The sequence below is a fragment of the Dama dama genome, chromosome 33 (genome assembly GCF_033118175.1).
Source record: "Dama dama isolate Ldn47 chromosome 33, ASM3311817v1, whole genome shotgun sequence".
Lineage (NCBI taxonomy): Eukaryota > Metazoa > Chordata > Mammalia > Artiodactyla > Cervidae > Dama > Dama dama.
Genome location: NC_083713.1, coordinates 61,581,709 through 61,594,028, shown reverse-complemented (window position 1 = coordinate 61,594,028; position 12,320 = coordinate 61,581,709). Strand labels below are relative to the sequence as shown.

General features: G+C 38.0%; 1 protein-coding gene across 1 annotated transcript in view; it reads left to right on the top strand.

Annotated features, from left to right (window-relative positions):
* Positions 1-12,320, top strand: part of THSD7B (thrombospondin type 1 domain containing 7B) — a 972,933-nt gene that overhangs the window by 83,465 nt on the left and 877,148 nt on the right. The gene's annotated exons all lie outside the window — the stretch shown is intronic.

Below are 12,320 nucleotides of genomic sequence, written 5' to 3'. Positions count from 1 at the left end.
GCCTTTCTATTCTTATATTTTAGTGTTAGTTTCCCTTCTGGGAGGTGCTCTCTGAGTTCCCTAGTAGATTCTTTGCCCCCTTTATCTCTCATGTTGGAGCATGGACATTTCTAATAGGTATCTGTTTCCTACTAGATTATAAGCTCCAGGAGAGCAGAAACTATGCCTGATTCTGCACCTGACACAAATTGTGCAGTCAGTAAATGTTTGAATGAGTGAAATCTTACTAGGAAGTCTTTGTTAGCTAATTATAGCATGAAGTTCTCCCTTCTCAAATATCCATCACTTCAGTGTGAGTCTTCCCTGCTCTCTCTTTTCTTTCACATGTATTAGAGTTTTCTTTTAACTAGGCAGTAATCTCTATAAGGGCACATTGTCTTTGAAGACAAGAAGCATATCTTATGCTTTAAAAAAAAAAAAAAAAAATCTTCCAGAGTGTGTCCAATGATTTTTAGCACAAACAGGCTTGCAGAGCCAAGACTTGAGGACTGATTTACCTTTGTTTCATATACGTGGAGGGCTTCCCTGGTGGCTCAGATGGTACAGAATCTGCCTGCAATGCCAGAGACCTGGGTTCGATCCCTGGGTTGAAAGATCCCCTGGAGGAGGGCATGGCAACCCACTCCAGTATTCTTGCCTGGACAATCCCCATGGACAGAGGAACTGGCGGGCTACAGTCCATGGGGTTGCAAAGAGTCAGACATGACTGAAGTGGTTTAGCACAGCATGCACCTCTTGGCTTTCTCTTCCAGCTGCCCTGGGGCACAGAGCTCGCGGGGACGGAAAAGAGGGGGCAGTAGTGTCACTGATCTGCATCCACTTCTCTGCAGGAGCTTTATGGAACCTGAGAGAGGGCAGGCTCCCAGTCCTCACCTTTCAGGTTGGAGACTGAAACCAGAGAGGACCCACTCTTGCCTTTCAGAAGGCAGTTGTGCAGTAAATTGGACCAGGTTACATAACTAATTAGAAGAAAAGCTGTGGCCATAACTTGGGTCCCCTGACTCCAGGCCCATTGTTCTTTGCTGGGTTGTCTTATTTAAATTTAGAGAAGAAAGATTAAGCCCTCATTAATAGGATGAGGCACACATGCTGGCAATCTAAATTAATTGAAGCGGGGAAAGCCAGGAAAATCCTGAGGGGGACATATGGGTGTGTGGGTGTAACCAGGTGAGGGAGGGCTGGGTTATATATTTGATGAAAACTTTGTTTAGAATTTATTTTTGTTTGGAGCATATATGTTTTATCTGTTTTCCTTTTGCTTTGCCACTTTTTATTTATAGAATAATTATACATTAAAACATTCCTTTAAAAAGTCTTATCGCTCTTGCCTCCTCTTAGGTTTTTTAAATATATTATACAAGCTCAAAGTTGTGACCCCATAGGGTGTCATTGTTGGCAGTTGTGGGTGGTTGTGTGTGTGGCTGAGTTTATGTTCACATACAAATCTGATTGCTTTTCCTACCAGGCCTTCTGCTCCTTTTCTTTTTCTAGATATCAGATGCCTTTTTCTTCCTTGTGCACCCTTGTGTGAGTGTACACACACACACACAGACACCGCCCCCTGCCATGTGCGTAAACAAAGACTGAGCTGAAGTGAAATACTGTGACATATGGTACCTGAAAAACCAGAGTCTCAATAGTAGGGCTGTAATCAAGGGTGCAGATGTTTGGCTTTTGACAAATGAAATTTTTTATGTAAAACTTTTAGTACATTAAGTTAAAAGATGGAAAATTAGCTGCATCCTGTAATGAACATTTTTTTTTTCCATTGAAAATGAATAAAATGGGGAACTTAAGCAAACAACTAAATTCGACCCTCAGTGATCTCCTGAATGTGTTTTTTCAAGTACTCACACTTCTTTTTTTTATTTCCTCTTGGGGATTCTTTATCTGCCTTTATTATTCAGCTTACATAGATAGTGCATTATGGTGTTTTGAGTTTCACTAACCTTAAAGTATTTGAAAATAGAATTTCAATAAGATACTGCAATGTTTTCTTTCTCTACTGTCAAATGTCTCTGTGAGTGCAAATTTTTTTTCTATTCTTTATCCTTTCAGATTTTTCAGTTACTCATTTTCTTCCAGTTTCTAAAACCTCTTTCCTTTTTAAATGATTAACTTAGATAGTTTAAATGGACAGTGGCTTATTTTTTGCAAATGTATTTCATTGGCTGTATTATTGTTACTGCATTTAGTTCTGCTTGTAATTTTTTACTTACTTATACCCTGTTCAGCCCTGCTCTGAGTTTAATGCTTGATAATTTTTCACTCTATCTTGACTGCACATCTCTTGAAATTAGGAGTTAGATCTTGTGGCAAATGATACATAAATACCTATTGCTTCATTTTGGGATTGTTTTTAGAAAAGGAGGAGTTGCATTACTTAACTGAAGATGACATATGTGGATCAACTATAAATACTTGAAACAATCATCAACTGGTAATTGCCATCAATAAAACTATTTTCTGTTTTCATCAGAGGCAAGTCAAAATGATATTTCCGAATAGTAAGAGTATCTTTACATTAACAAGAAATAAGGATCTTAACTAAAGATTAAAAAATAGCTTATGTACATATTTAGTAACTATTATTGTGCAATGCTTTTTGATATTCATTATTATGTAAGTTTAAGTTTATACAACATAGTGATTTATAATTTTCAAAGGTTATGCTCCATTTATACTTATTATGAAATATTTGCTATAGTCTATGTGATGTACAGTATATCCCTGCAGCTTATTTATTTTATATATAGTAGTTTGTATCTGTTTATTTCCTACCCCTATCTTGCCCTTCCTCCCCTTAACTCCCCCAACTGGTAACCATTAGTTGTTCTCTATATCTGGGAGTCTGTTTCTTTTTTGTTATATTCACTAATTTGTTTTATTTTTTTACGTTTGATATTCAAATGATATTTAGTATTGGTCTTTTTCTGATTTATTTCATTAAGCATAATACCTTACAAGTCCATCCATGTTGTTGCAAATAGGAAATTCCATTCTTTTTCAAGGCTGAGTCCTAGTCCATGTGTTATATATACCATATCTTCTTTATTCATTCATCTGTTTATGGGTACTTAGGTTGCTTTCATATCTTGGCAATTTTAAATAATACTGATATGAATATTGGGGTGCATAGGTATCTTTTTGAATTCAGTTTCAGTTCAGTCGCTCAGTCGTATCTGACTCTTTGTGACCCTATGGACTACAGCATGCCAGGCTTCCCTGTTCATCACCAACTCCTGGAGCTTACTCAAACTCATGTCCATCCGGTCAGTGATGCCATCCACCCATCTCTTGTTTAATTCGGGAGGCTTATTTGGAGGTATTCCACCCAGGAGTGGAATCACTGGGCCATGCTATTGTTGTTGTTCAGTTGCTAAGTTGTGTCCAACTCTTTGTGACTCAGTGGACAGCAGCATGACAGGCTTCCTGTCCCTTACTATCTCCTGGAGCTTGCTGAAGTTCATGGCCATTGAATCGGTGATACTATGCAATCATCTCATTCTCTGCCTCCTTCTTCTTTTGCCTTCTATCTTTTCTAGCATCAGGGTCTTTTCCAATGAGATGGCTCTTCACATCAGGTGGCCAAAGTATTGGAGCTTCAGCATCAGTCCTTCCAATGAATATTCCGAGTTGATTTCATTTAGGAATGACTGGTTTGATCTCCTTGTTGTCCACGGGACTCTCAAGAGTGTTCTCTAGCATCACAGTTGGAAAGCATCAGTTCTTCAATTCTTAGCCTTCTTCATGGTCCAACTCTCATATCCATACTTAACTACTGGAAGAACCATAACTTTGACTATACAGACCTTTGTTGGCAAAGCAATGTCACTGCTTTTTAATATGCTGTCTAGGTTTGTCATAGCTTTCTTCTAAGAAGCAAGCACCTTCTGATTTCATAGCTATAGTCACTGGGTCATATGGTAATTCTATTTTTTTTTTTTTAATAAACCTCCATAATGTTTTCCACAGTGGTTGCCCAAGTTTCTATTCTTATGAACAGAGTACTAGGGTTAAGGGTTCCTTTTTCTCTGCATCTTTGCAGAGAAAAGATCTCTGCAACATTTTTTTATTTGTGTTCTTTTTGGTAATAGCCATTCTGATGTGTGGAATGATATCTCTTGTGGTTTTGATTTGCATTTCTCTGATGATTAATGACATTCAGTGTTTTTTCATGTGCTTGTTGTCCAGCTTCTTGGGAAAAAATGTGTATTCAAATTTTGTCCATTTTTTGTTAATTTTTTAATTTTGATTTATATGAACTATTTATATATTTTGGATATTTGTCTTTTTTGGATAATTGTCATTTGGTAGGTTGTCTTTTTGTTTTGGTGGATTCCTTTGCTGTGCTAAAGCTTTTAAGTTCCGTTATATCCCATCTGATCATTTTTGCTTTTATTTGCTTTGCTTTAGGAGACAGATCCAAAAAATATTGCTATGATTATGTGAAAGGGTGTTGTGTCTATGTCTTCTTCTAGGAGTCTTGTGATATCATGTCTTAGGTTTAGGTATTTAATCATTTCTAGTTTATTTTTGTATATGGTGTGAAATAGTATCTAATTTCATTCTCTTACATGTAGCTGTCCAGTTTTCCCAGCACCTGCCACTTATTGAAGAGACCCTCTTTTCTCCACTGTACATGCTTACTTCCTTTGTTGTAGATTGGCTGTAAGTGTGTGCATTTACTTCTGGGTCCTCTGCTCTGTTCCATTGGTCTATATATCTGGTTTTGTGTCACAATAGTACTGTTTTGAAGATTGTAACTTTGCAGTCAGAGAGTATGATACTTCCCGGTGTCTTCTCTTTCTCAAGATTGTTTTGTATATTTAGGGTCTTTGTATATTTTAAAATTATTTCTTTTGGTTCTGTGAAAAATGTCATTGGTCATTTGATAGGGATTGCACTAAATCTGGAGATTGCCTTGAATAATATGATCATTTCAACAATATTGATTTTTCTATTCCATGAACAAGCTATGTCTTTTCATTTGTGTTGTCTTCAATTTCTTTTATTGGTGTATTATAGTTTTTCTAGTATAGGTCTTTTTACCTCATTAGGTAGGTTTATTCCCAGATATTTTATTCTTTTGATGTGATTGTAAATGGAATTGTTTTCTTAATCTCTCTTTCTGATAGTTTGTTGTTAGTATAGAGAAATGCAATAGATTTCTGAATATTATTTTAATATTCAGCAACTTTACTGAATTTGTTGATGAGCTCTAGTAGTTTTTTGAATGTATCTTTATTATTTTTAGGTTTGGTTCATCTATACCCACTTTCTGAGTTTTCCTTTTTTTTTAATCATAAGAGGCTATTAAATTTTGTCAGGAGCTTTTTCTGCATCTATTAAGGCAATCATATGATTTTTGTTCTTCAATTTGATAATTTGATTTATCACATTGATTTGCAGCTATTAAAAAAATTCTGCTTTCCAGGGATAAATCCCACTTCATCATGGTCTATGATCTTTTTAGTGTCTTGTTAGATTCAGCTTGGTAATACTTTCTTGAGGATTTTTTGCGTCTATGTTCATCAGTGATATTGGCCTGTAGTTTTCATTTTTGTTATATCCTGATCTGATTTTGATATCATGGTAATTCTGGCCTCATAGAATGAGTTAGGAAGTATTCTTTCCTCTGCAAATCTTGGAATAGTTTGAGAAGGGTAAGCATTAATTTTTCTCTTAATGTTTGGTAGAGAAAGGTTCAGTAGTTAAGAGTCAAATGGTTTTGGAGGCTTTAGAAATTAATCCTCCAAGTTTAAAAGCAAGGGGCAATTAGGTGTATAGATCTTGATTATTTCCTAGAACCTTCTCTTTTTCTCTTTTTTAATATCAATTAGCTATCAATTAGCTGTTTGGTACTTTAATGACCCATATTTTTTTTGTTTTAGATTTAAGACAGTAATTATAGCTAATCTTGGCTAGATAACTATTAAGGGTCAAGTGTGGGTCTCATAATTTAAAGGACTCAAATGAATATTGTTAGAAATGTCCTACTTTGCAATTTTACTTCTGTGAATTCAAAGCCACATTTCTAAAAATTGCTGATTTAGAATCTAGTTGATAGAAGAGAGTGTTTTTCACTCAGACAAAGTGCAAAAGGCCAGTAGAATAATTTAGACTATCGTTAAACACCTTTTTTTTTTTTTCTCATGTGTAATAGGTCCAGTCGCTCAGGCTTTGAGGATGAGGGAGTGAAAGGTGCTTGAGGTCAGGTGGAAGAAAAGTTTGTTGAGACATGGATAATCACTTGCATTCATAAAATGGTCAAATTCCCTCTGGTTAAAATACTAAAAATATTCACTCTGATTTTCATTCCTTGTCTAACATGTATGGGCATAGCATCCAAATTCTCCCCCAATACTTTTGAGATTTAATCCTGGGATTTTGGAGTGCAATAATGTAGCTAGAACTTGTATCAAAACTTTTTCCTGCTGAGCAGTTGTTCTTATGACTAATATGTAGTCCTATGACCACATTGGTTATAAGAATGTTGAAATATTTCCCTAGTGGTTGGTAAAAGTCACTGTCCCAACCTGCTTAAATATCTCATAATCAAAGAGTTAGAGAGTTACTGTTTAGTACAATAGAGGCCACCAAGGACTTTGTACCTTGCCAGCTCCTGTTGGTGGCTGCTTTGACTGTCTTCCAAGTGGTAGATATCACGCCTTTAAAAAGCCCCATATATCTCAGCAAGAGTGAGTGCAAATGTGCTTGCTTTTGGTTTCTTGTTCTGTCACTAGCATTATGTTCCAAAGGAATGCACATAGGCTAAGTGCATGAAACACTTGTGGAGTTCTCAGAGTTTTGTGCTGGAGTTGTTTAAGATTGGTAATTATAGGTTTCATATCTGTGAGTTTAAATGCAAATGCATTCTATTTGAATTGCTTTGACTTCAAGATTAGCTTTGATTCCAAGATTGGTTAAGAAAAGAGGACAGTGGTGGCTTCTGACAAATTTATGTTGCCTTCTGTGTTTTGTGCAGTAATCAATTGAATGTTTTAAATCATTGATGAAATGAGGTTGGGTGTAAATAAATGTTAAAATGTACCTCTTGTCTCGTTTTATCCTCGTCAAATCAGTGATCAATGAGAAAGGTGATACTCTATTTTATAGAGGTTAAGTGACTTGACAGATGTTTCTAAAGCTGAGACCTCAGATCTGTCTCCAGAGCCCACATTCACACCACTCTGATATAGGGACATCTCACAGTTATCAACACCCTATCTCCATACAAAGCCCAGCATTTCAGATAAAGTTAGGAAAACCTTCTAGGTCATGAAACAAAACAAAATGAAGCAAAGACATCGTTAATTATAGAAAAGGGATGCTCTTTTTGATGTGTCATTCATGAAATGAGAGGGGAGTAGGAAAATACTTTGAACTCTCTGAATCCAGTATAATACTCTGGTGACTGCTAAGCCATATTTTCCTTAGTTATTTAAGTAGGATTCTTAATATTTCCCTGATGTTACTGAATATGAAGAAACTATTAAATTAGGAATACTGATGATGTAAATGGTCATGATGTAGAATGTGAGTTCATTAAGCTTTGCTGTTTGTGTGCAGGCTGTGGCTGTAGCATCTGCCCCTTCACTGATGTCAGGGCTGGACTGGGCCCTTTGGCAAGCTGACTTGGGTACCTTCTCCCTCTTCACTCTGTGGGCCACCTTTTGAGTCATATCCTAGGTCTTCTTGGGACGTTAATCCTATTATTGGTCATTTATTTTAGTATTTTCATGATTAGGCATGGACACTAAAATATCTCTAGATTTTTAGTTTGCAAAAACAATGGAGAAATAAAAGACTAATATACATTTTTCCTGTCTGGAAACATGCTATACTTCCTGAACGCTCCATTCTCCAAGAAAAAAGAGTGGTATGCATTTGAGATGTCAGATCAAGGACTGAGTCTATCCCTAATGTTGATAAAAGAAAACACAACTTCGAGCTGCATGAGGACAGAGAAAATGACTGAGAATGAATGTCTGTTTATCTTTGCTTTCAGGGAAGAAATTAAACTAATCTCATCAAAGTTATTTAGGAAGTTTCTGACTGTACTCTTTAATCTTTGTTTCAGAAAACAGCAGACTGCATTATTAAAAAGGAGCTCATTGCATGTGGGAAGAGCATTCAGCGGGTGTCTGTTTTCAAATATGAAATTAAAGAATTTGAAGTTAATTTCAGAGCTGAAGAAACTGCTAGTCAAAACAGTGCAGGCCATTTTGGAAATGTTATTACATTCTTTAAAACGTATTTATTCAAAAATTGTGTATGTGGGCTGCTATACAAACATCTCATGGGTATAATCGCAAGTGAGAGTTTCACTGATGCTGAGCTCCAGCTACAAATTGAACAGCAATATTAATTTGGTCTCATTTTTTGAGTTGGTTCATACTCAAATTTTGCCAAGACTGAGAGAAGAGAATTAAGAAACCCTTTTCCATCTTCACTATCAGAAAGTGTGTGTGTGCACGCGTGCGTGTGCATGAATACATACGCATGCACAATATTTTAACCATATATCTAGTCTAGTTCTGTGGTTAGGAGGAATGAGATTTGTTAGTTTATGCACATTAACATTTTATATTCATTATGGCAATCAGTAAAACCACCTTGCAACCTTATTTCCTCCAAGGGATTTTAGCACTTACCGGCTGTTGTTACCCCATCAGTTTTCCTTGATCCCTCTCTCCCGCCCCATCCTTCACTGGCCTCTCAGTGGGAGTGTTCCAGAATTCAGCTCTTAGACCACTCCTTTTATCTAACTACTGCCATTCCTTAGGTGATTTTATCTATTCCCATAGCTTTAAATGCCATCTATATCCTGAGGTTGTCCACATTTTTTATTTTTAGTCCCAGTAGCTCCCAAGTTTCAGACTTTTGTGTTGATTTTCTACTGTGTATCTCTCCTTGGATGTCTAAAGCCATCTCAAATCCAGTGTGTCTGAAATAATAACTGTCGATTCCTGTGCATCTTGTTCCCCTTCTTTCTCATCTCAGCGAATGGTGTTACCACTTACCCGGTTCCCCAGGCCAAAAAACAAAACAAAACAAAACCCAGGGATTAGTCTTGGACTTTCTTTCTCATTGTTCACTTCACCTTCAGTCTGTTAGCAGGTTCTGTCAGCTATACTTTCAAGGTATATCCCACACATATCCCAAAGTAAGTCATAGTAATTCAACTTACATTTTCCTAGATTGAACTGACTTCATCTTCTCAAAAGATTTGTGTCCTCTCTTAATGTGCCAATGGCCAGTATTCCACCTTCTGTTTTCACAGGGAACCATGGAAAAAATAAGATGGATCTGCCACTCCCTGTCTTCCAAAGGCTTCCTGTCTTACTGAGAATGAAATCTCAAGTCCTTATCCTGGTCTGCAAGGGCGGCCATAGTCCAGACATCATTGTCTGTTGTTCTTTGCACATTTTCTACCACTTCTGTCCCTGTTTTATTCATTTTTTTTTTTTTTTAGCTATACTGGCCTCCCTTCTGGAGGGAGGGAGCTTTCTATCTCAGGGCTAATGTGCTTCCCCTAATTATAGGCAAGGCTTACTCCCTGTCCTCATTCAGACCCCCTTTCCCTGCCGCCAGATGCCCACAGGGCTTCCTTCCTCATCTCATTTAGACCTCTGTTCTTGACCACTCTAGTTAGAACAGCAACCCTGTAATTCTTTATCATCACTAAATGTTTTATAGCACTTCTCATTACCTGAAGTCATATTGGCCATTTCACTTGTTTGCTCATTGTCTGTCTCCTCAGAAAGTATGGATGCTCCCTTTGGACATGACGCGCTGTGTCTCTGCTGCTGTGTCTCCAGCATGTGATGAATGAATGAATAAATGATATAATTATGCTAATCTTTCTTCCTTGATATCCTTACCTATTCTCTAATTTTCATCTTGTGGTGATTTAAAGTATCTCTTTATATCCTAGCCTACATTGCTCTGAATACTCAACAGTGTTCTGGTCCCTTTAGATCAGAGGAGCATCTGATTGAAGAGGCAGTAAAAAAAAAGCCTAATGGGTCCAGGCACAGGACTCAGAAAGAAACAGACCTGAGCGTAATGCTGGCTGCCTAATAATGACTTTGTTCGTTTTGGACAATTTCACTTCGTCTGACCTTGTTCCTTATTTGCAAACTGGGGGTAATCACATTACACTCAACTTATTTGTTTGTGGTAAAGAATAAATAAAATCATGTATATAGAGCCCCTAAGTGAGCTTCCCAGGTGGCGCAGCGGTAAAGAATCTGCCTGCTAATGCAGGAGATGCAAGAGACTCCAGTTCTTTCCCTGGGTCAGGAAGATCCCTTGGAGTAGGAAATGGCAACCCACTCCAGTGTTCTTGCCTGGATAATTCCATGGACAGAGGAGTCTGGTGGTCTTACAGTCCATGGGGTCACAGAGAGCTGGGCATGACTGAGCATGCACACACACACATTTAGAGCTCACAGTTTAGACTTACTGCTCAGAGTACTTGCTTTCATTTCTTTGGTATGAAAGGATTGTGTAAACAGATTTTTTGGTGATCAAATCATCGATCATCACGTAATCACATTTGTCAGTCTTCTTAAGTTTGGTGATCTGGTTGTTATTCTGGTTGGTTCATTTCTTTGTTGTTTTAGGGTCTGCTTTCTTGGATTATGATTTAAATATAGAGGGAAGGAGGGTGGGCAGTTTGCTTCACCATTCCTAATTGAGGAAGTTGGTATTTGGGGGTTTGACAGAGGCACAGTGGACCTTTTATCATTTACATATGAATAGAGTCAATATTTAAACAAATACAAATGAAGCTGTGTAATAAACGTAGCTTTCTTATTTTCTGTAGTTGATCTCATTTTGCATGTTAACTTCTCTCCAACTGGTACAGGGTTTGGGGAAACAGAAAGTTGCAAACAAAGAGGCACACCAGCCTCTTTTCATTTAAAAAGGGTGAATGGTAGTCATATTTTGGTCATTTAATTTTTTTTTTTTTTTTGGCAGGTAAATATCCACCTTTCCAGAGTTTCTCCTCTCTCTTTGCCCTCCTTCCCAGGATTGGGTCCCCATGGCAGGAGAGGCTTGTGAGGCTGGTACAGTGCCTTCAAGCCTTTGTTGAAGTATGATGGGCTCTGGTCCTGGGCATCTGGTGTGTGTGCAGAGGTGTGACAGGCCTGGCGTGCGTTTGGGGAGTGGGGCACTGCTAGTAAAATCCTTTTTTTTCCTTTGAGTTTAAATATCTTCATTTCCTACCTGGGGGCTCCACCAGACTTATCTGTATGTATGGATCTCTTCAGATTCCTTTGTTCTTTCAGCCCCTGGAGACCCCTGGGCAGTGGGGAGGAAGCCAGGACCTCTCTGCTGCTTGGCCTCACCAGGCCGGACATCCAGAGTCAGCGAGACAGCATGCTAGTTCACCTCGGAGCCTTTGCCATCCGTTTTTAAATCACTGGTGAGAAACTATCATGTTGCTCCATTGCTGTACTGAAATAGAGGAGCTGGCAGAGTTTCCTAGATTTCCTAGATTTGCTCTGAGGAGCAAAGTCCAAGTGGCCCTTATCCAGAGTTTCCTCCTCAACTTGAAGGTTTCTACATCCTGTCTGTGGCCTGAGGGTCACTCCTGGCTGGGAGGATGTTCTTTCATCTCTTTCTTCTCCCTCTCTTTCTCTAGCTGCTGCTAATGAGGACCAGGGGAAAAAATAATTCCTTCTGCTTCCACTCAGGTGCAAGGTTCCCTGGAATCACATCCTCCAGCTCCAGTCCCCTATGGCTTATAGTAAAACCCTATGATCTGAATTCAACAGATTTACTTTTCTTATATAAATGGGGAGCTTATAATAGAGAAAACTTAGTACTTCTTAGTTTTGCTATAAAACCTTGACTTTGGAGATTATTGTCACACTGCGGACTCATTAACTTAAGCTTGAGCCTCCACATCTAGCACTGACCATTTTCCTTGACGTGGAAACCTCCCTCGTCTTCTCAGGAGACACTTGGCCTTAAAAGTAGGGTGAGAGTGGGGGATAAGGGAAAAGATTTTCAAAGAAATGATCAGTGCCTATCTTAATGTATTGATAATATCATTGCATGAAAATGTTTTGTAATCTCCTTTTTCTGCTATTGCTGTGGGGCCTGATGAACAACTAGAACTCACCCTTTAATGTTGGTTTTGCTAATTTCATGGTGTCCAGCAAGGAAATAAAACAGATCTGGGAAGATGTATATATTTGAAGTGGAGTTGGTGGGCTTTAAAATAACATCTTTTATAGATACGTCTTATTTCAGTTGGTATATTCTCTGGTGGCTCAGACTGTAAAGAATCTGCCTGCAATGCA